At 38.6% G+C, this 22,104-nt stretch overlaps 1 long non-coding RNA gene across 1 annotated transcript in view; it reads right to left on the reverse strand.

Annotated features, from left to right (window-relative positions):
- The window catches only part of LOC115294542, a 46,245-nt gene extending 26,054 nt beyond the window's left edge, over positions 1-20,191 (reverse strand). The window contains exon 1 of the long non-coding RNA XR_003909946.1: positions 19,951-20,191. This is a non-coding gene — a long non-coding RNA (uncharacterized LOC115294542). The remainder of the gene's footprint in view (positions 1-19,950) is intronic.
- Between the last annotated feature and the right edge of the window lie 1,913 nt (positions 20,192-22,104).

Raw genomic sequence — 22,104 nt, forward strand, 5'->3', positions numbered from 1 at the left:
GGGGGAGGGGGGCGCGGGGGGCGGGGATGGTACCTGGGTGGCTCAGTTGGTTAAGCATCCAACTTTGGCTCAAGTCATGATCTCACAGTTCATGGGTTTGAGCCTTGCATTGGGTTTTGTGCTGACAGCTCAGAGCCTGGAGCCTGTTTGGGATTCTGTGTCTCCCTCTCTCTCTGTCCCTCCTCCACTTGTGCTCTGTCTCTCTCTGTCTCAAAAATAAATAAACTGTATAAAAATAAATAAATAAATAAATAAATAAATAAATAAATAAATAAAAGTGTAACAAGGGGAAAACTCAGATAATTTTACAGAGTTTAGGATTTTAAAGACAAGAAAATCTACACAAACTAGGACATACACACAGCATTTAAACATGGTAACTTTTGGAATGTGATTGTATTCTACGTGCTTACAACATAGCTATCATTGTAATGAATGATCACCTAATTCCCTCTCAGGGGTCTGAGAAGTCCTATGTACATTTAAGAACAGGATCCCCTTTACCAAAAGGGAGAAAACACAATAATGAGTTTAGAGTCACTAGGTTCTCAAATCTCAACACTAACGGCTTTGTTTCAATACTGGGTGCAGGATCTTAATGCCTGAGATGGAGGGGAGGAGAGGAAAGGAGGGTGGGGACGAATGGAGAGCAGGAGGAGGAAGAAAAGGCGAGGACAGAGGAAGAAGAGGGAGAAGGAAAGAAGGGGGGAGAGGGCAGGACTGTGGGTTTCCTTTAATAGCTATGCTGCACTAAGTTACCAGTACGGTTTCCCGAAAGTGATTATACATATACATACACACATACATACACATCAACTCAGGAAGGCACAGAAACCGTGTGGCTCACTGCAGTGGAGACCAGGGCACAGTGCCCTGATGCTGGATGGGAGAAGGGGACTCAAGCCTCCGGAGAAGAGCACAGGAGAATGGGGTGGGTGGGGGGTGTTGGGGAGTCGGGTGATAAACAGGCATCTCAAAGACCAGCTCTTCAAGCTCCATCATACTGCATAGGAATATTTTAGAGCCATGATTCTCAAGTGACCAGCAAAGGGCAGAGAGATACTGGTCATCAGAGGTGTGTAGCCCAAGACTGGCGATGCCCGCACGGAAGACTCAACACCCCCCTGACTCGGCTCCGCTCCCAGTAGGAATTTGATTTCCCCAGAACCAAGAAACTGGACTCCAGCACTCTGGTTATTGGGAGAAAATCTCTACCACTGTATTAATAAGCTAACATTCTCTTTTTAGATTAAAAGAGAGGAAAGTTCAATAAGCAGGCACATATTTTCAGTGCAGTTTAAAAACACTCTTAAGGGCTCACAAATCCTTGATCACCTAAGTGATCTAATAATCATATAAAAGATCTCACTCATGTGTCTGGAGAGAAAAATGCTTCATCTTTTCTTTACCTTTTCCTTTTCCTGTGTCTTTTTAGGGCAAACCTCTTGCCCTACTGTCATAGTGCCATCCCTTCTCTTAGCCTCTGGAAATTTGTGTCACCAATAACGTCTACTTTTTTTATGAGTGTTCTTCCATGTATTTATTTTACCTTTAACTTCTCTTCACCATTAAATGTCTCCAAACACCATCATAATCGAAGTTACTCTCACTTTGTCTCACATTAGAATTACCTGAGGAACAGGACGCCTGGGTGGCTTAGTCGGTTACGTGCCAGACTTTGGCTCAGGTCATGATCTCACAGTTTGTGGGTTTGAGCCCCACATCAGGCTCTGTGCTGACAGCTCAGAGCCTGCAGCCTGTTTCAGATTTTGTGTCTCCCTCTCTCTCTGCTCCTCCCCCACTCGTGCGCTTGCCTTCTTTCTCTCTCTTTCAAAAATAAATTTAAAAAAATTAAAAAAAAAAAAAAAAAGAATTACCTGAGGAGATTTCACATCCAGATGCTCAGGCTGTCTCTTATAACCAGAAAGATCACCAGAGGGCAGAACCCAGGCATGAGTACTTTTTTGAAATGGGTGATTCCTCTGTGCAACTGACAGGCACTGGGTTGCAACCACTGCTCTGGAGCAGAGCTGTTCAAACATTAATGTCCATGTGGATCCCTAGGAGACCCTGTTAAACTGCAGATTGTGATTTATTTGAACGGTGGGGCCAGGAATCTGTATTTCTAGCAGGTTCCCAGGCAGTATAGGCAGTACAGTTGCTGCTCCTCTGAGCACCACACTCTGAGTGGCAAGTCTAGAGGAAGGAAGTCCCTTGGAGCCCTCTCACATGGGACTGGAACTCCTTCAGAGTTTTCTAAATTAGAATTCCTTTAGTTTAGACTTAATTCTAGAGTGTGATTCTTGACCCTGGCTAGACAATTCAATCACTTAGGAAGTTTTAAAAAATACTGATGTGTGGGTTCCACCATAAGAGTATGATCTCACTGATATGTGCTTCAGTCTGGGCATGCAGATATATACAGGTAATTTTTTTAAAATCAGCTTTATTAAAATATAATTTACAAATCATATAATTTACCCATTTAAAGCGTTCAGTTAGGGGGCGGCTGGGTGGCTCAGTGGTTAAGCATCCCACTCTTGATTTCAGCTCAGGTCATGATCTCACGGTGAGCTTGAGCCCCACATCCGGCTCTGTGCTGACAGTGCAGAGCCTGCTTGAGATTCTCTCTCTCCTCTTTCTCTGGCCCTCCCCTGTGCTCTCTCTCTCTCTCAAAATAAATAAATGAACATTAAAAAAATAAAGTGTAAAGGTAAATATTTTTAGAATATGCAGAGTTGTACAAGCATCAACACATCTAATGTTTTCTCCCCTACTAAATAAAAACTGTGTACCCTCCCAGCAGCCCTAGGCAATCACTAATCTACAGCGTTCCTTCAGATCTGCCTATTCCTGATATTTTACAGAAATGGAATAATAGAATATGTGGCCTTTTGTGACAGGCTTCTTTCACTTAGTGTAATGTTTTCAAGGTTCATCCATGTTCTAACATTTATCACATACTTCATTCCTTTAAATGGTTGAATAGTATTTCACTATATGGATATATCATATTTTCTTTATCCATCCACCAGTTGATGGGCATTTGGTCCATTTTTTGGCTATTATGAACAATGCTGTTATGGACATTCGCGTACAAGTTTTTGTATGGACATTTGCTTTCACTTCTCTTGGATAGATACCTAGGAGTGGCCTTGCTGGGTCATATGGTAATTCTATATCTAATCTTTAGAAGATCTACAAAACTGTTTTCCAAAGCAGCTGTAACATTACACTCTCACCAGCCTGGTATGAGCATTCCGATTCGTCCAGACCCTCAGCATCACCTGTTGATGTCTGTCTTTTTGATTACAGCCATCTTAGTATGTAGTGATATCTCACTGTGGTTGTGATTTACATTTTACTTTTCATGTAGGTATCGACTATTTATATAGCTTTGGAGAAATGTCTATTCAGATACTTTGCTCATTTTTAAACTGTATTATTTGTCTTTTTATAATTTGTAACTGGGTTGCATATATTCTGGATATATTCTGAATACAAGTCCCTTATCAGATACATGATTTGTTAATGTTCTCTCCAATTCTCTGGGCTGTCTTTTTGCTTTCTTGATAGCATCATTTGCAGAACAAAAGTTTAAAATTTTGATGTGCTCCAACTTACCTATTTTTCCTTTTGTTGCTTTTGGTGTTTTATCTATGAATCCATTGCTTAATCCAGGGTCACAGAGATTTACTTCTGCAATGTCTTCTGAGAGTGTTATAGTTTTAGCTCTTACATTTAGGTCCTTGATCCATTTTAAGTTACTTTTTGTGTATGCTGTGAGGTAGGGATCCAATTTCATTCTTCCACATGTGGATGTCCAGTTATCCCAGGAGCATTTATTGAAAAGATTATTCTTTCCCACGTAAACTATTTCGGTGTCCTTGTCACAAACGCAGCTGATTCTAACACACAGCTCAGGGTGAAAATCAATAATCCTGAGCCTTGTTATTTAAGTCAACACATTTGATTATATGTTCTAACTTCTTGATTTTTTTCAATAGATCAAAAGATGGGTGACTAGTTTCTAGGACACTTATGTAATGAGCCCATGTATAACGATAATAGCTTCCCCTTGAAAAGAAGTCCTAGGTCCTCAGAAAGTACCTTAAGAAATTCATTGATAACTCCCTACAATCAGTCCCTTTAACATGCCCCTGTATAGGGATATAAGGACCTTGAACACAATTTTTTTGCATATGATACACTTTCTTCCTCCAAGATACGTGTACCAAAGTGAGATGGGAAAAAAAGTGTTTTGTATGTTCATGACACAGTTTTCAGCAAAACCAACTATGTGATCACCACAATCTTATACATAAATAGTGGCTTCATCAAACTCATAACTGCTTATCAGGCTAATTATAGTTTTATATTACAACATTCTGTTTGCTTCTATCTTCTCTACGTATCTATGCATTTATAGATAATGCTACAAATATTGTAGTACTTCATGATTAGTTTGTACATTATGCTGTTCCAAAGTTTATTTCCATACAACCAAAGCACTAGAAAGTGGACCCTGTCAATTGCTTCAGTAATTTGTGGTCCTCCTGACCAGTTCTGAAGGTCTCATTCTCTGATATGCAATCCTGCATTGTCTTTAAGGACATAGCCTTTCAGGGTCTGCATCTCAAGTTCACAAAGTTTTATAAGCCACAGGCTTTTTCCCCCTCACTAATTGAGAGTGGATAAAAGTACCTCCTTACAGAACTGTTTTGAGAATTCAGTGAGGCAGCCTATATAAAGCACACACACATAAAGCTTGAGATACAATATGTGCTGAATAAGCTGGTAGCTTACAAACAAGAACACCTCTTATTGCAAATGGGATCCTGACTCTGCAGACATGGAAAAAATATAACCACAGATACAAGACTATAACCTGAGACACAGATATAAGAATAATATGAAGACACAATGGAACATTTACATTCCCATCCACTCTTCTTGCCTGTAAGAATTCCCCTTATTAAATACACTGGTGTAGCTTTAACTTCAATTTCTAACACATGTTACCATATTCTCTCCCAGTCTTGTTTCAGAAAAGTATCAGTGTCAAAGCTAGGGAAGTCACACAGTCTACTTCTCATAAACTACATATAAAGAAGATATATTGTTATTTATTATCTAGGGTTTTTCCCTATTTTTCAGATTAAGGACATGGTGTAGTTGCTACACAAGCAACACTATCTTCATTAGATTGTTGATTCCATTTGTGAAATGCACATCTATGAATGACTGATGATGTTTGTGGGAAATGATTTTTCAATAATCACACAGGTTCATTCAATGGCCTTGTTTTATTATGGCCAGACAATGGGTGTTTTTACTATGGGAAATGTTTGGGCTCCAGACTGATAGGGACAAAGCAGAACTCTCTAATTAGCTTCTTAATATAGGCAGCTAAGGAACTGTTCAAAGAATCTTACCTCGCAATGCCCACTTACCTACTCCAGCTTACATTAATGATACAGCAGTAAGTAGACAAAGAATTATGTGCAGAAAAAGAACTGTAGCATGTTGCTCACATTGACAGCTTAATGACAGAGACCTACCTCTAAATCAGTGAAATGCGCATGTTTCATGCACGTCTACAACAACCAAACTGGAGTTGTGTTGTGGTTTGTTTGGGCCAGGCTAGTCTGAATAATAGCACTAGTATTAATAGAGCATCTATTATGTGTCACACACCACTTTAAATGCTTTACGTGTATTACTGTATTTGATCCTTGACTCTAGGACATAGATACAACCTTGGCACAGAGAGACTAAGTGATTTGCAAGATCACATGGTTGAACAGGTGACAGAAGCGGGTTTGAAACTCGGGCAAATTAACTCCTGAATTCCCAACTTCTCACCACGATGCTAAATTGTCTCTGCAGTAAGATGAAGGCGTGGCCTCACTACCTCCTTGAATGTCTTACCTTTCCATTCATTCAGCTTATTTTCAAGGCTCTATTACCAAATTTCTCCATTAACTCCAAGTGCCTCTATTAACAAAAGAGATAATCATTTCCTCCACACTCTTCTCTTAAAAACTTACATAATATGATATACAGTTGTCTTTGATGACATTTTAGAATTCAATTTTAATTTACCAAGTTCATATTTTCTGGATTCACTTTAAAAATAACAGGACACTGATCGGTGACTAGCTTCTAATATGGTGTAAATATTTTCTGAAAGTCTACAGTTTCAGACACTGAGATCACAGCACTGTCCATTTATAAATAGAATGTCCAGTTTTTGACTTTCATTTTCCAACTAGCTGAAGGGTGGGGCAGTAAAACATTTCCCATAAATAAATGAAATGCTATTAAATTCCATACTCATTTTGCCACTAGCTGCTGACCATCTGTCATAAAAAGCCACACCCTGAAAAGCAGTATCAGATATTTAGAAATAGAAATAGGCATGATGATATTTTCAGAGATGAAATTTAGAAAAAAGTTATTGATTTAAAAACTCAAGAAACACTCACAGAGGACTATCTGACCTGTTACTTCTTTGGGAGCATCATCATCTTCGTTACCATCTTCACCTCAGCACGAGCTGTGACCGTGTTCCAGGCACTATGCTAGGTGCTCTATACACACTCTTAAGCTAAATGCTCATGAGTGCCTGTGAGGTGGGCACATGACATTGTGCACATTACATTGTACACATGAGGGAACAGATGCTTACAGATGGTAAGTTACCTGCCCAAAGTCACACAAATAACAAATGGAGGAGATAAGGTCTGAATCACATCTAACCACAAAGGTCACATTTGTAGCCTTTACATAGTTGACCCTTAAACAAAGTGAGGGTTAGGGGTGCTGACCCCTGTGCAGTCAGAGCTCCATATACAACTTTTGACTCCCTCAAAACTTAATTACTAACAGCCTACTGTTGACCAGAACCCTTGCCAATAACATAAGTGGTCGATTAACATGTATCTTACATATTATATGTATTATATACTATGTTCTTACAATCTAGTAAACTAGAAAAAAGAAAATACATTTGCTGTACTGTGCTGCATTCATATTTAAAAATCCGTGTATAAGTGGACCCATGCGGTTCAAATCTGTGCTGTTCAAGGGTCAACTGTACCAGTGAAATTCCTGGAGGGATGTCTTTTCCTTGTTATGTGGGTCCAGGTGATACGGGGTTTGCATAAATCCTATGCTCCTTGAAAAACCATTTTAACATACATACATAACCATGAATAAAGAATTTAGGCATGGGAATTATAAGATTTTGACTAAATTTCATGAGGAAATATGTAACTTAAATTCATTTGATATAGTGTTATATATGGAGAGACTGTTTTCATGTATATTTTTATTAAGAAATCGTATTAAATTTTTTAAAGTAGGCTACTTAAGAAAAAAGTGATATTACTAAGAATAACTGCATCAGTCCCCTAAAAATCATCTTTTCCTACTCACTACCGAAAAATAATCAGTAGGACTTCTGGGTTAGTCTCAGAGCAAACCAGCAGGGCCTAATATGCCTGTCTTCCAATTTCCATGATAATACCCATGAAGAATTACAAAAAGATGAAAACTGGCAAGAGATCTGGAAACTAAAGACCAGATGCCAAAGTCTCCAGGGGATTTTCACTAATGCCAGTGCTGAAGACACGAACAACATATTCCCGAGTTCTACCGGAAGAACCAAAACCTGGTCCCAAAGAAAACAGAACAAGATGGATTTGCTTTGTCCACCTCTAGCTATGGGACTCAGAGATCACACTACATATACAGTGGGCAGTGAACTCTCATCAGCTGTCTTTAGAGCTAGTCCATCGCGGTCTTTCCTCCCTCACCTCCAGTTATTACCCCCGCTCATGTCTGCCCAGGCAGCAAACACTAGACTCCACAAGAGGAAACAGAAGAAACTAGATAGACTATATAGCATCCTCACATGCAAAACTGCATGACCAAAAAAAAATCTGAACCAAGCCTCAGAGTCCTACATACTAGGGCCTTGGAGCAGAAGCTCTTTTATTAAAAAGGGTGGTAAAGTAGAGAATCAAAGAATAATACATCATTCCTTAAATATTTTGCTTTAATGTAAAAACACATATATATTGCCTTGGGAATCTTTGAATGCAGAGCTACTGGACAGAAGTCCCTACCGTTTTCATGTCATCAACCATCTTACAGTATGATCGCACATTTATATTTATGTGCTTCTTCTAGAGTTTCTAGGGCTGCTTTTCTTAAACTGGTGCAAGTCCTTAACTAAGAACATGTGAGTTTCTAGATTTCTAAAATAATGATGGGCATCTAAATTTTAATCTCTCCACATGTTCTCCTTAAAAACCATACAAAAAGGAAAGAAAGTAAAATCACTCAATACCTAAGCCTACAACATAAGCAGGAGACAGGACGTGTTTAAACCTTGAGTGACTGTGAGGAAATAAGCATCTGAGACCTGAAGAGTCAGTACCAGCGTCAACTAGAGTGGAGTCAGGCTGGGATTATGTGAAAGAAGGTGAGGGAACACAAGTGGGAAAGAACTCACATTGTGCTTGGAAATATAAACCCCAGAAATAAAGGACCCTGCCCTGCCTGAAAAAGATGGAGATGCAAGTCTGATGCTGAGTGGATCAGAGGACAGGTTACTGAGGATTCAAAAGGACGGGCTTGGACAGTGTACAGGGCCAGAGCGGCAATCTCCGGCAGGCACCAGTTCTGACAGGAGCAGACGAAGAACAGGTGTCTTTTGGAAGGTGGATGGTAAAGGGAAAGAAATAAGAGGCAAAATATCAGGGTCCTACTGAAACAACCTATTATCATAAAATCACAAGAAATTGGACCAGGAAGACAAAGTAACATTTATTTTTTAAAAGTATACTTGGGGTGCCTGGGTGGTTCAGTCCATTAAATACCTTACACTTGGTCTCAGGTCAGATCATGATCTCATGCTTCATGAGTTTGAGTCCAGCGTCAAGCTCCACACTAACAAACGCAGAGCCTGCTTGGGAATTTTTTCTCTCCCTCTCTCTCTGTCCCTCCCACAAATAAATAAACAAACTTAAAAAAAAAGTGTACTTTACTGTAGCAATAAAGGAAGGTATCTTTGAACTAAGAAATAAATGAAACTATCCAAATCCTATCCACACAGACTGCCTGCCACTACAGATCCAGGAAAAGCTGACCTACGTACGCGTGAATAACAAAAAGAACCCAGCATCTAAACCAAGTTAATATGGAAAGTTTAAAAAATAGTAGATGAAAATTAAAAATTTGGGGCAAATGAAAACATTCTTCCCACTATGAAAAAAAAAGAAGAAAGAAAGAAAAGAAAAAGCCACAAAGCAGAAGAAAACTGTTACACAATGCTTCAACATGAATTAAATAGAATTAAATCAGCAACTCCCAATATAAAAAAATACCATCAATCAAAAATTTTAAAACTCTGACACCAAACTAAGGGGAGAAACTAAAAGAAAAGACAAAGTCTCATAAATGAAGGGACAGTATATATAACTGAAAGTATGTGAAGGCATGTAAAGGATAATAATGAAAAGAAAGAAGATAATTTAGAATAAAGAAAAAGGGCCAGAGAGAAACAGAAACAAAAGATATGTAAAAAACGTTCAATAATATCCATAATTGGAGTCCCTGAAGAGAAAACACAAAACAGTGAAATATTTAAAACTGTAATTCACAGGTCTCTGAAATGGAACATTCACCGTACATCTATAAAACTGATCCAGCAGAGCCACTTTTGAGGCAGAATTAGTAGATGTCTTAGACTTTAAATCATAATAGTAGTAATAATTAAAGTGTTCTGAGCCTCCAAGCAAAAGGACCACATCACTTGAAAAGGAAATAAAATCAGGCTAAAAAAAAAAAAAGGGGCGCCTGGGTGGCTCAGTCGGTTGAGCCTCCGACTTCGGCTCAGGTCAGATCTCACGTTCGTGGGTTCGAGCCCCGCGTCGGGCTCTGTGCTGACAGCTAGCTCAGAGCCTGGAGCCTGCTTCCGGTTCTGTGTCTCCTTCTCTCTCTGCCCCTCCCCCTCTCATGCTCTGTCTCTCTCTGTATCAAAAATAAATAATACATTAAAAAAATAAAAAAAAAATCAGGTTGACATTAAGCTTACCAACAGCAACATAAAAAAACAAAGAAAGAGTGGGGCAACATTTCAAGAAACTCAAGGAAAGAAAGGATGAAACAAAGCTTTCGTATCAGTTGAATTGTTTTTCAACTATCAAGGTTATAGAAAATACACTAATAAATATGCAAGAATTCAAAGAATCCTGAGAAATCTTTTTAAGAATTAATTCCTCCAACTAAGAGATAGTTGAGAACATTTTAGAAATGGACAAGTGGTTAGCAATAAATATATTTTTGTAAAATAAAATTGTGACTAAGGACGGAAGAACAGTATTATATATATTACTTGCTCTGATTAGGTAGAAATAATACAACTAAGAATAAAACTGGAAGAAAGGATAAAACACAAGAGGTGAAAGTTCAGTATGTAGCTAATTTCCTCATAGGCAATAAGCAGGAGTCAAGGATGCCATTTAAAGCCAACAAACCAAGTAGTAGAACCTAAGTAAAAGATGAGGACTAAGAGAATTACATACAGACCCTACTTGACTTATGATGGAAATATATCCCAACAAACCCATCTTAAGTTGAAAACAGAATAAGCTTAAAATGCATTTAATACACCCAACCTATAGAACATCATAGCTTGGCCTAACTTAAATGTGCTCAGAACACTCGCATTAGCTTACAATAGGGCAAATCAGCTGACACAGCCTATTTTATAATAAAGTGTTAAATACACCATGTAATTTAATAAATACTGTACTGAGTGAAAAACAAAATGGCTGTCAACATGTAGTTGTTTCTACTCTGGAGATTGTGCAGCCAGCTGGTAGCTTGCCCAGGACATTAAGAGAGCATCAGATGGCCTATTACTAGCCAGGGAAAAGATCAAAAGTCAAAATTTGAAGTATGGTTTCTTTCTGTTTTTTCTTTTAATGCTTACTTATTTCTTTATTTTTTAAATGTTTTATTTATTTTTGAGACAGAGAGAGACAGAGCATGAGCAGGCAGGGACAGAGAGAGAGGGAGATACAGAATCAGAAACAGGCTTTAGGCTCTGAGCTGTCAGCCCAGAGCCCGACGTGGGGCTTAAACCCACAAACGTGAGATCATGACCTGGGCCGAAATTGGAGGCTTAACCGACTGAGCCACCCAGGTGCCCCTAATGCTTATTTATTTTTGAGAAAGAGACACAGAGCAGGGGCTGAGAAAGGTCAGAGAGAGGGAGACCCAGATTCTGAAATAGGCTGCAGTCTCTGAGCTGTCAGCACAGAGCCTGGCCCGGGGCTGAACTCTGGAACAGTGAGATCATGACCTGAGCCGAAGTTGGACACTCAACCAACTAAGCCACCCAGGAGTCCTTGAAGTATGGTTTCTACTGAATGTGTACCATTTTTGCACCATCATAAAGTCAAAAAATTATAAACCAGGGACCGTCTGTAAAGATATTAGTATAATGGTGAATACTAGAATAAAATATAATTCATTCTAAATATTAAAAGAACTGAAAAATCAAAGGTCAAAGATACAAGTAAATATAAAACAATACAACGAAGCTAGAAATGAAATACCAGTCAGAGCAATATATATAAACTCATCTACAAAAGTAAAATATTTTCTGATTGGATTATCAAGAAAAACCTAATACTGCACCTAAGAGCCCTTGAAGTATGGTTCAAACTAAAGAATACACATTTTTTTCAAGTTCACAAGGCACAGACACCACAAAAGAGCATATGGAGCCCAGCTCAAATTTAAAAGGACTCAGGAATAAAAGTATGTCCTCTGACCACAAGAGAATTAAGCTAGAGAAAACCTAATATATTTGTAAAGTAAGCAACACACTTCTAGAGAGTCAGGTCAAGGAAGAATTCATGTGCACCGCCCCCACTGTTCTATTTACCATGAATTGACATAAATTCTGCCTTGTCACATACAGGATGGCAGTCTCAGCCTTCTTTTTGTTTGCAGGTAAACCTTTGCTGTAATGGTACTCGCCAGAAGACAAGACAGCAATGTCTATAGACTCTTGAGGAGAAGAGATGTGGCAAGAATCGTGCAATTATTATCTAAGCTTGAAGGTAACAGATATTCTTTCATGTGCAAAGATTTTTTAAAAACCCTCACCATTTATGTACCTCTGCTGAAAATTACTTTGAAATATTTAGCAACCAACCAAAAGATTAATTAAACTTAGGAACTGAGGAATGGAGAACTTAGATAATAAAAGGAATGTTGGTAACATTAAAGATAATTAAATGTACAGATCAACATATATAATTTCTCTATATGTGATTACAAAGTTGAATTCAGAAGAAAAACTTTTTGAAAAGAAGAGTTGTAAGTTTAATATTATGTTTCAAAAAGCTGGGTCTATGATCCCAGACTGAATTAATAAGCTCTTGAAAGTAGAAAATAAGCAGGAAAGTCTTGATCAAGAAAGTAAAGGCACAATAAAATTTTCTTTGAGTGTTTCTGCTTGCAGCCAAGACAGAGTAGCACACAGAGTAGACCTGACCTCCTACCTAAAACAACCTATAGAAAACTAGACAGAATATATGAAACAACAGTTTTCAAAATACAGAATACCATGGAAAGGACAGTGATCCCTGAGGGGTAGGAAACAAAGGAGGTGTCTGATCATTAACCTTGCTTACTACCTTGAGAGAGTTTCCAGGCCCTGGTGCAGAGAAGGAGAGGTAATACACCAACAGACTCTCTGAGCTGAGAAGGTAGAACTGAGAGCCTAGGGAGACCAAGGGACCTAAAGTACATAGGACACAGTACCAGAGAAGAGAAAGCTGCACAGAAAAAAGTTTGCAGAGGTTCCCATAAAGCACTTAGCTGAGCACTGATCAGATGTATGGGAGGGAACTACCCAAAGTGGGGAAAGAACTATCAGAAAGGATGAAAGGGGACAGTGTCCAGCACTCACACAGAGCTGGGAATAGCACCTGCTCCTTCCAGCCAGATTCCAAGGGCACCACATAGATTACTAGGGAGGTTCTGACTCAGTTGTAGGGGATTAGCCCTAGGGTGAGCACAGGTCTGGACCTGCCTAATAAATTATAGAGCAATACCCAGAAGGATCAAACTATTTCTAAGGAACTACATCTCAGAACGAAGCAAGAAGATTTACCATAATACATAAATATCTAGCACCTAACAAGGTAAAATGCACAATAGTTGGCATCAAATCAAAGATTAAAAGTCATGGAAACAGACAGAGCATAATCATTTAGTCACAACCAACCAAGAACTGACACAGATGTTGGAATTAGCAGAAGTCATTGAAAGTTACTTTACTTGTATTCTTTATGTTCCTAAAGTTGACTAGACGCATGGAGGATATAAAAAAGACCCAAATGAACTTCTAGAAGTAAAAACCTACAAAGGGAGAGATGAAAAATACACTGAATAAAATTAATGGAAGATTAGACATTAAGAAAAAAATAATAAACTTGCATGTATAACAACAGATTCTATCCAAAATGAAATACAGAGGAAAAATAATTTTTAAAAAAATGATAAAAGCATCAGTAAGCTAAAGGCAACTTTAAGTATCTAGGTAAGAAGACTGTATACTTTCATTCTTCTCAAATTAATTTTTGGGTTTAATCTCATTCATTCTAATTTATAAGAAGTTTTTTTTTAATTTAACAAAGTAATTCTAGAGCTCAGAAAAAAATTTAAACAGTGGAACTAGCCAAGAAAATTTTGCAAAAGAAATAGAATGGAAAGGTGGATAACTATTTAAACCTGGTATTTAAACATACTCTAAAATGTATATTTGCAGCAGATTACACATTACAACAGTGAGATGTTAACATGAGAACAGCTAAGTGAGTGGACTAAAACAGATGTACCAAGACAGATCACAGTAGTAATAAGAACCTAAAACATAATTAAAATGGTTCTATATGTCAAAGAAATGAAAACAGTATTTAATAATAATAATAATAATAATAACAACAATGTAAATATTATTCAATAGTAATTATTCAATAATCAGTCTGGGTGGTCTTAGTAATACTTGGAATAAAGAATCATTTTAAACCAGAGGTTCTTAATCTTTGGCTCACTGACCACTGGCCTTCATGGTATCTGTAAAAGTGGGGTGTAGAGTGACTTTTCCCTTCAACATTCCTCTTGAAATTGAATCCATAGGGGAGATGTTTTAAGTTTTTAAGTTATTACGCTTTTAAAGATATTTTAGATCATCAGAGAGTGTTTGATTATCACTACTGTCATGTTCTAACATCCAGAGTTTCCCATTGATGAGAAGGAAAAACATTCCTACCATCATGACTAGGGGTTCTGCTTTTGTTTATATAAGTGTAATAAAATACAGAATAGGTTTAAAAAAGAAGAAAAAACACTGTGATTATGGATCCTTTGAAATGTCTTAAAATAACCTATAGGCTGCTTACCAAGTTGAAAAAGCAGAAAAACCTTACAGAAGGGGAAAGAACTAGGAGAAGCCATGTCCCCTAGAAACGATCATGTGCTCTGTGGTTTGGAATGAAGAAAAACTGAAGCAGTTGAAGGAGCTCCTACTGCAAATAATGTCACTCACTCCAGAACTCCCATTTCTTCTAAAACGTTAATATTTTGAAGCAGGTCTCAGAGAAACTGATAACTTTGCAGCCAGTGAGGCCTGTGATGCCTCAGCACAGCCACCTCTCTTTCTGGGATTCTAGTTCATGAGCGCTCTTGAAATTTTCAAAAATTACCATTATCTTGAAAATGATATTCCAAGTAAAAATCTGACTAGGAGAAGGTTCCATAACCCTGGGCACAGACCAAGCATCCCTGACCTTTGGCTGTCCATTTGGTTTTGCTGCTTTGGATAAGAAGCTCCAGATGTCATTGTCACTGGATGCTTTCTCCACCAGCAGTCACGGGTGCTGAATGTTACGCCACTGATACCAAATGATGGCTTGCCTAATGCTATGAGAAGCATCAAGTTCAAGGCCAGAGGGGCTGAATCATTTTTTAGGATATTTCATAAAGGAATAGGAGCAGGATGAGAATAGTTCTTCACTTACTGAAGAGAAATCTGCTGGATTTCCAGAGGAGAGTTTTGAAATGCTTGATTAAACTTGGGCAAGAAATCATCTTTTTTTTTTAAGGTTGGTTTTTTTTTCAAATAGGACAGAAAAGCCCTCTCAGTCATGGTTTAGCATACTTGGACAATATTTTTGGCCATATCTCTTGGCTAAAACCTCGCAGTCAATATTATGTATGCTGCTCGACAATGAAGAGCCCTTGTGCTGTAGGAGATGGGTCACTAGAAGTTCAGTATCCTTCCGACACTAAAGAGAGACTTTCCCCAATCTGGAGTTAAAGGTGCCCAAACTTTTTCCAATTTCTTGGCAGGCAGAAGCAAACATATGCCAAACTTTTAAAGGTTATTCATAATCAATATAATCTTAAGATTGAAATGTGGATTTATAATTCAAAGTTTGGCAATATGGATGAACATCAAAGTCTTTGACTTTGCCAACGATAACAGTCTCAGTGAGCTGGGGACAGAGGAAATTATTCACCCTGAATTCAACTATTTCTCAACTCAAGAGACCCTCATTTGGCGAAGTGTACTCCAGAGTTTTGACTCCATTTGCTATGGTGTGCTTTGGCAAGCCAGGATTTCCAACACTTTTGCCACCAAAACAAAATAAAAATGAGAACAGATTGGATGTCAAGCATGACCATATGTTGTCATATCAAAACCACTCACAACTTTCTCCTACTTCTGTAAGTCAAACCTCAACAGTTTTCACATTGAAATTAGTGAAAAGCTGAATTGAAGCTGAAGTTTTGCTTTGCGTAGAAATTTTCATTATATTTCATTTTCATCATAAAAATTAATAAGTATCAATTTTTGCACTAAAAATTAATGAGAGATTGGGTGCCTGGGTGGCTCCATTGGTTGAGTGTCTGACTCCGGTTATGATCTCACGGTTCGTGAGTTCAAGCCCTGCATCAGGCTCATTACTGGCAATGCAGAGCCCACTTTGGATCCTCTGTTTCCCTCTCAGCCCCTCCCTTGATCATTCTCTCTCTCTCTCTCTCTCTCTCTCAAAAATAAACAACATTTAAAAATTAATGAGAGAGACAGGTTCATAAAGAATATTTCTCAAATATTTTTATGTGTAATCACATAAAAAAGAATATATAATCAGTGTCCAATATTATAAAAATTAATTTCTTCCAAATTTTTGTGCATATGTTTAGGGTTTTTTTTTTCTGTAAATTCACAGCTCTCAGAGTCTCAGAGAGGTCTATGAATCAAAAACTTGGATAAAAACCCAGTCCTCTGATTTGGATATAACATAATACACCCAATAATCTCATAACAGTTCAAGAATTACATGGAAGCAAATCAAAGCACCACACTTAGAGAAAAATATATAGCACATTTCAGGCTGAAAAAAAGCCTTCTAAGCAAAAAGCAAATGAAAAACTGATTTCAGCAAGAAAACACAAACTTCAATAAGTGTAAAAAGTCACAAATGTTTCCAAAAGAGAAAATACAAACAAAATATAAAACATTTAAAAATTAATTTACTTAATAATCAAAGAAATTCAAGTTAAAATGAAACAATTTTGCCTATAATATTAACAAAGAGGTTTTTTTAAGCTGTACAAGGAAAAGTAGTGAAGGACATGAAAATTCTCATTCACCAGTGGAATAAAAGTACTCTGGTGCTTTGTTGGAAGCCAGTGTAGTAATGTCTATCAAATGTCTTCAAAATGGTCATTCTCCAAATACTGTAGGATATCTCTTATACCTGGAATCTAAAATAAAAAGAGGGTGGCTGAACTCTTAGAAACGGAGTAGAAGGGTGGTGACCAGGGACTGGAGGGCCAGGGAACTAAGGGCACAGACTCCAGCAAAAAGACGAGGGAGTTCTGTGGACCTAAGCACAGGATGCTGACTATAGTGAACAATACTGTACTAGGGGACACCTGGGTGGCTCAGTAAGTGACTTCAGCTCAGGTCACGATCTCAGGTTTGTGAGTTCAAGCCCCATGTCGGGCTCTCCGCTGTCAGTGCTGAGTCCACTTCAGATGCTCTGTCCCCCTCCCTCTCTGCCCCCCCCCGCTCGTGTTCTCTCTCCCTCTTTCAGAAGTAAGAGTAATTTTTTAAAAATACTGTATTATATACCTCAAAGTTATTAAGAGAGCAGATCTTAAATGTTCTCCACACACACACACAAAAATAGTCATTATGGGAGCTGATGAATGTGTTAACTGACCTTACAGAGGTAATCACTTCCCAGTATATATGTATATAAAATGATCATGATGTACACCTTAAATTCACACAATGCTTTATGTCAATTATCTCTCAGTAAAGGTGGAAAAATGAAAAACTATATCATTTTTCCTGACCTTATGAATTTACCAGTCCTAAGTCAGTCAGAGAAGAGAAGGGTATCAGGCAACATTTAACTGGACCACAGAACCTGAACCACCCGGTGCTCCTTGACTACTCATCTCCGATTGCTACTTGTTGCCTTGCAGGTGATGAAATATATAGATATTTTAACAAAATCAACCTTCAGATTTAACTCAATATCTAGTTTCTTCACTATCCAAAATTAGGCAAACTTCAGAGTTTGTGTTTAATACAAGAAAAAAAATTTTAGTGTATGCAATAAAACTGAGTGACATTCAGATATAAATGTCATTCTCTAGTTTAATAATTTAATTTCAGATAATTTCTATGTAATGGGAAAATCCAAAATATAGATATTTTATGAATAAATTGCTTGCTCTAGTGTTATTAATAAAAAACAAAAATTAATCTGTATTAAGAGAATGAGTAAGTTAATATGTCAAGATATATGAGAGGATATGTGGTCAGGGTGCCTGGGTGGTTCAGTCGGTTAAATGTCCGACTCTTGATTTTGGCTCAGGTAATGATCTCAAGGTTCATGAGATTGAGCCCCCCATCAGGTCCTGTGCTGACAGCTTGGAACCTACTTAGGAATCTCTCTTCCTCTCTCTCTGCCCCTCCCCTGCTCAAGTGAGCTCTCCCTCTCTCAAAATAAATAAATAAACTTAAAAAAATTTCGCAGCCATTGAAATAATGTTTGCAATGAGTTTCTTGGATGGTACGATCAAAACTGATGATGTGTTCAGTGAGGGGAAAAAAAGGTAGTAAAAAACATTAAGAAGAAAAATTTTAAGGAAATATGACACATGTTTATGGTAGCTGTTTCCAGGTAAGATTTGGGTGATTATTTTTATTGTCTGTGCTTTGCAAATTATCTACAATGAGTATAGATTACCACACTCAGGAAAATTAAATAAAAATAGATTAACTGCAGAACACATGTGCACATATCAAGTTTAGATCATGAATAAGGGACAGAAATATTTTAAAGAATAAGAAAAATGTCATCTTATATGAATGAGAAAATAATGAGTATAAACGTTCAAAACAACTAATGAGAGAGAAAGCTCTGTGGTTTACTTTTTGGCTTTGCTGTTAGATGATGTAGATATGGCTGAGTTCTCTTTAATGGTAAATAACAGGGGCACCTGGGTGGCTCAGTTGGTTAACATCTGACTCTTGATTCCGGCTCAGGTCAGAATCGCATGGTTTAAGATTTGCAGAAATAAGAAACAGTAAAAGAACATCGATGCCCTTTATCCAGATTATCTTATTGTTAATATTTGACTAGACATGTACTCTTTCTCTCTGTGTCTTGAAATATGTATTGAAATACATAAACACATTTTTTTCTAAACCATCTGAGGGTAGGTTACCATGTTATCATGACCCTTAATTCCTACTTTATTGTATATTTCCTAAGAATAGGAACCCTACTACTTTTGAGATGGTGTATCTGAAGTGGGATGAAGAAGGAGAGGAGGTAGAGGTTGTCTCCTGTTGGTCACCAGGACCAATCATCCACTTTTTCTCCCTCTGTAACACCAGAGGTTAAAAACTATTGCACTAGACAAATGCCATTCCATCAGTAAAAACAATACCTCCAATACATATATATGTAATATAATTTGGATATATGTACTAATCTATTATAAATCTTATAAAGACTATTCTTAAACAAGGATAAGATAAAATTGAATACAAATACAAGTTGACAGTTTTCTTTCGGCACCCTCGAAGGTGTATACCTCCTCACCTTGGGCACCATTTTTCTATACTGTGGTGGTAAACAGAAGGACTGCCATCACTGCCAAGGCTGAGTCCCAGTTCTGCCCCCCAGATTGTCGCTCCCTGACATTTGCCAGCTCTCTCTATCACAACACACTGTTTTATTACCTTCATAGTGTTTATTGCTATTGGAAGTCAGCTGGCTTATTCACGGGTTTACTTGTTTATTTCCTGCTGCCCCCTGCCCTTCCCCACCAGAATATAAGCTCCATGAGAGCCAGGATCTTGCCTCTTGTTCACTCCTAATTGCTCTACCCCTAAAACAAGGCTTGGCTCATAATGGGTGCTCATTAGATACTTATGCACAGGTGCTCCCTGGCTCACTTTCCAGCTCTACCCTTTGCTTGCTTCTCTATTCTCCAGGCAAACACAGGGTAGGTCCCCTGAGGAAGCAAACAATACCCTATCCTACATCTCAGAGAAGCTTCTCTGATTAAAACACCTCCGTATAAGGTAAGCGGCTGATGACAACCTTCCTCTTCATGTATAAAGCGCAGGGCCACAGTCTCAAATTCAGAACATGAAAGGGATATATAATTACAATAGTTCAAAGACATTTCCACTTCTTTTAAATAATTTTTTGTAAACTTAACTGTCATTTTTTTTCCACACAAAAGTTATCATTCTCACCCACTCCTGTCAGGCTGGTCTTGCAGTTTCTGCCCTAGGAGAGAAAAAGGAAGAGGTACACGTACCTAATGGTTTCCCACACATCGAAGCCATCCAGAGGCTTGGTGCCTTTTGTGGTTCCCCTGGCCAGCTTCACGAGAGTCGGCAACCAGTCGGAAATGTGGATGAGCTCCCGGTTCTTCACACCCTTCTGTTTCAGCAAGGGGCTTGCCACAAAGCCCACTCCTCGAATGCCTCCTTCCCACAGGCTCCATTTTCTTCCTCGAAGGGGCCAGTTATTGCCCCCTGCCAATGTCTGTCCTCCATTATCTGAAATACAGGTAGGTCTTTGCATGAGGACAATGCCTGACTCAGTTAAGAACAGAAGGCTTCTTTTTTCTTTTTAAAAAAATGTGTATTTATTTTTAAGAGAGACCGTGAATGGGGGAGGAGCAGAAAGAAGGCGAGACTCAGAATTCAAAGCAGGCTCCAGGCACCGAACTGTCAGCACAGAGCCCTACACGGAGCTTGAACTCACAGACTGTGAGATCACAACCTGAGCCGAAGTCAGACACCCAACCAACTGAATCACCCAGGCACCTCAAGAACAGACTTCTATGTTACTTTTAAATGGTGCATAAGAACTAAAATGATACCTCCTTCTTACCTCCTCCAGTACCAACCACCCTTTTCCCACCCAACACTCCCTGCATTAACCAGAGGGCAGCTTGGCACAACTCTGACATGAGACATCCAAATCCCCTTGGATATGGTCACTGAAAAACAAACAAGTCCCCTGAGGATATCTGCCTGAAACAGAGCCCTGTACTAATAATCAATGATGAGTTTGCAAATGCATGCAGGCAATTTTGTGTTACATAGGACAATGAATCCAGGTAAGCTGAGCCCCTGATGGTACGTGGAAAGAAACCTTGGGGCATCTGGTGACTCAGCTGATTTAGTGTCTGACTCTTGATTTCAGCTCAGGTCACGATCCTAGCTAGGGTCGTGGGATTGAGTCCCACATCAGGCTCCTTGCTGTGCGTGAAGCCAGCTTAAGATGGTCTCTCCCTCTGCCCACCTCTCTCTCTCAAATAAAATAAAATAAAATGTAAAAAAGAAACCTCTGAGTGAAATTTTACTTGCTGAGTTAAAACTCCTGCTGAGCGGGGACAGCAGACCTTTTGATTTTACTCACCTGGAAAAACTTTCTAACATTTACACTGGTAACTGAATTAAATTTCTACTCCAGTGATTTGAACACTTTGTTTAAGTGTGAAAGTTGAGGATTTCTCCAGTGGGCTAAACATCTCTGTAAACAGAGCAGTTGGGTGGAAAAAAATAATTGCAAGAGAAGTTCCTCCCTTCTCGACAGGATGGCAAGACAAAGCTTCACCACGCACCGCTCCAGGGAAGAGAAGGGTACTCTTCCACGACAACTGAGCTGAAGCCAGAGGAGAAGTTACAAGAGTGACTGAAATTAAGTATCTTACCAGCTGGTTCCAGCTCAGTTAGAAATTAATTGGATTGCAGGGGAAAAGAGTGATATTTCTTCTGCACTAAGGTTGCAGAATCATCAGTATTTCCAAAAGTATCCATACACATAGGGGACTCTAGAGACACATTTGAAATAACCCTTATTTGCATACACATTGCACTTCAATTAAGTCTTTTTTTATAAACCACTGTTATCCAAGTGAGCCACATGAGGGCAGTAGGACAGACCTGCTCTGTGGACCATTAGATGTAAAAATCTAACGCAGAAATCATGATCAAAGCTACAGGAAACACATGAAAAGAAAAAGAACTAGCATTTGTTAAGCACCTACTATGCACCAGGCACCACTTTAATTTTACATTATCTCTCGAAAACTCTGAAGTCTGACCGGCCTGGAATCGAAGCCTGATGCTAACCACTCACTGGCTATGTGACTCAGGGCAATATGCTACCTCGGTTGCTTTATATTTAATGTGGAGCTAATGATTCCTACCTCGTGTATTATGATGAAAATGAAATGACACCACTTATGATCATTGCTTGGCTGAGTACCTGGCACAACCTAAGTGCTCAGTAAATGGCAGCTAATGTAATTTATAACAACTCAGTCTAGTATTACCCACTTTGATGTTAAAAAAAAAAAAAAGAGTTTGACAAGTCCAAAGAGCTAATAAGTGGCAAAGCTAGGTTTCACGCAAGGTCTGCGTGACTCCGCAGCAGCCTTCTGCCCCCGAGCGCCACG

Source organism: Suricata suricatta, chromosome 6 (genome assembly GCF_006229205.1).
Source record: "Suricata suricatta isolate VVHF042 chromosome 6, meerkat_22Aug2017_6uvM2_HiC, whole genome shotgun sequence".
Classification (NCBI taxonomy): Eukaryota; Metazoa; Chordata; class Mammalia; order Carnivora; family Herpestidae; genus Suricata; species Suricata suricatta.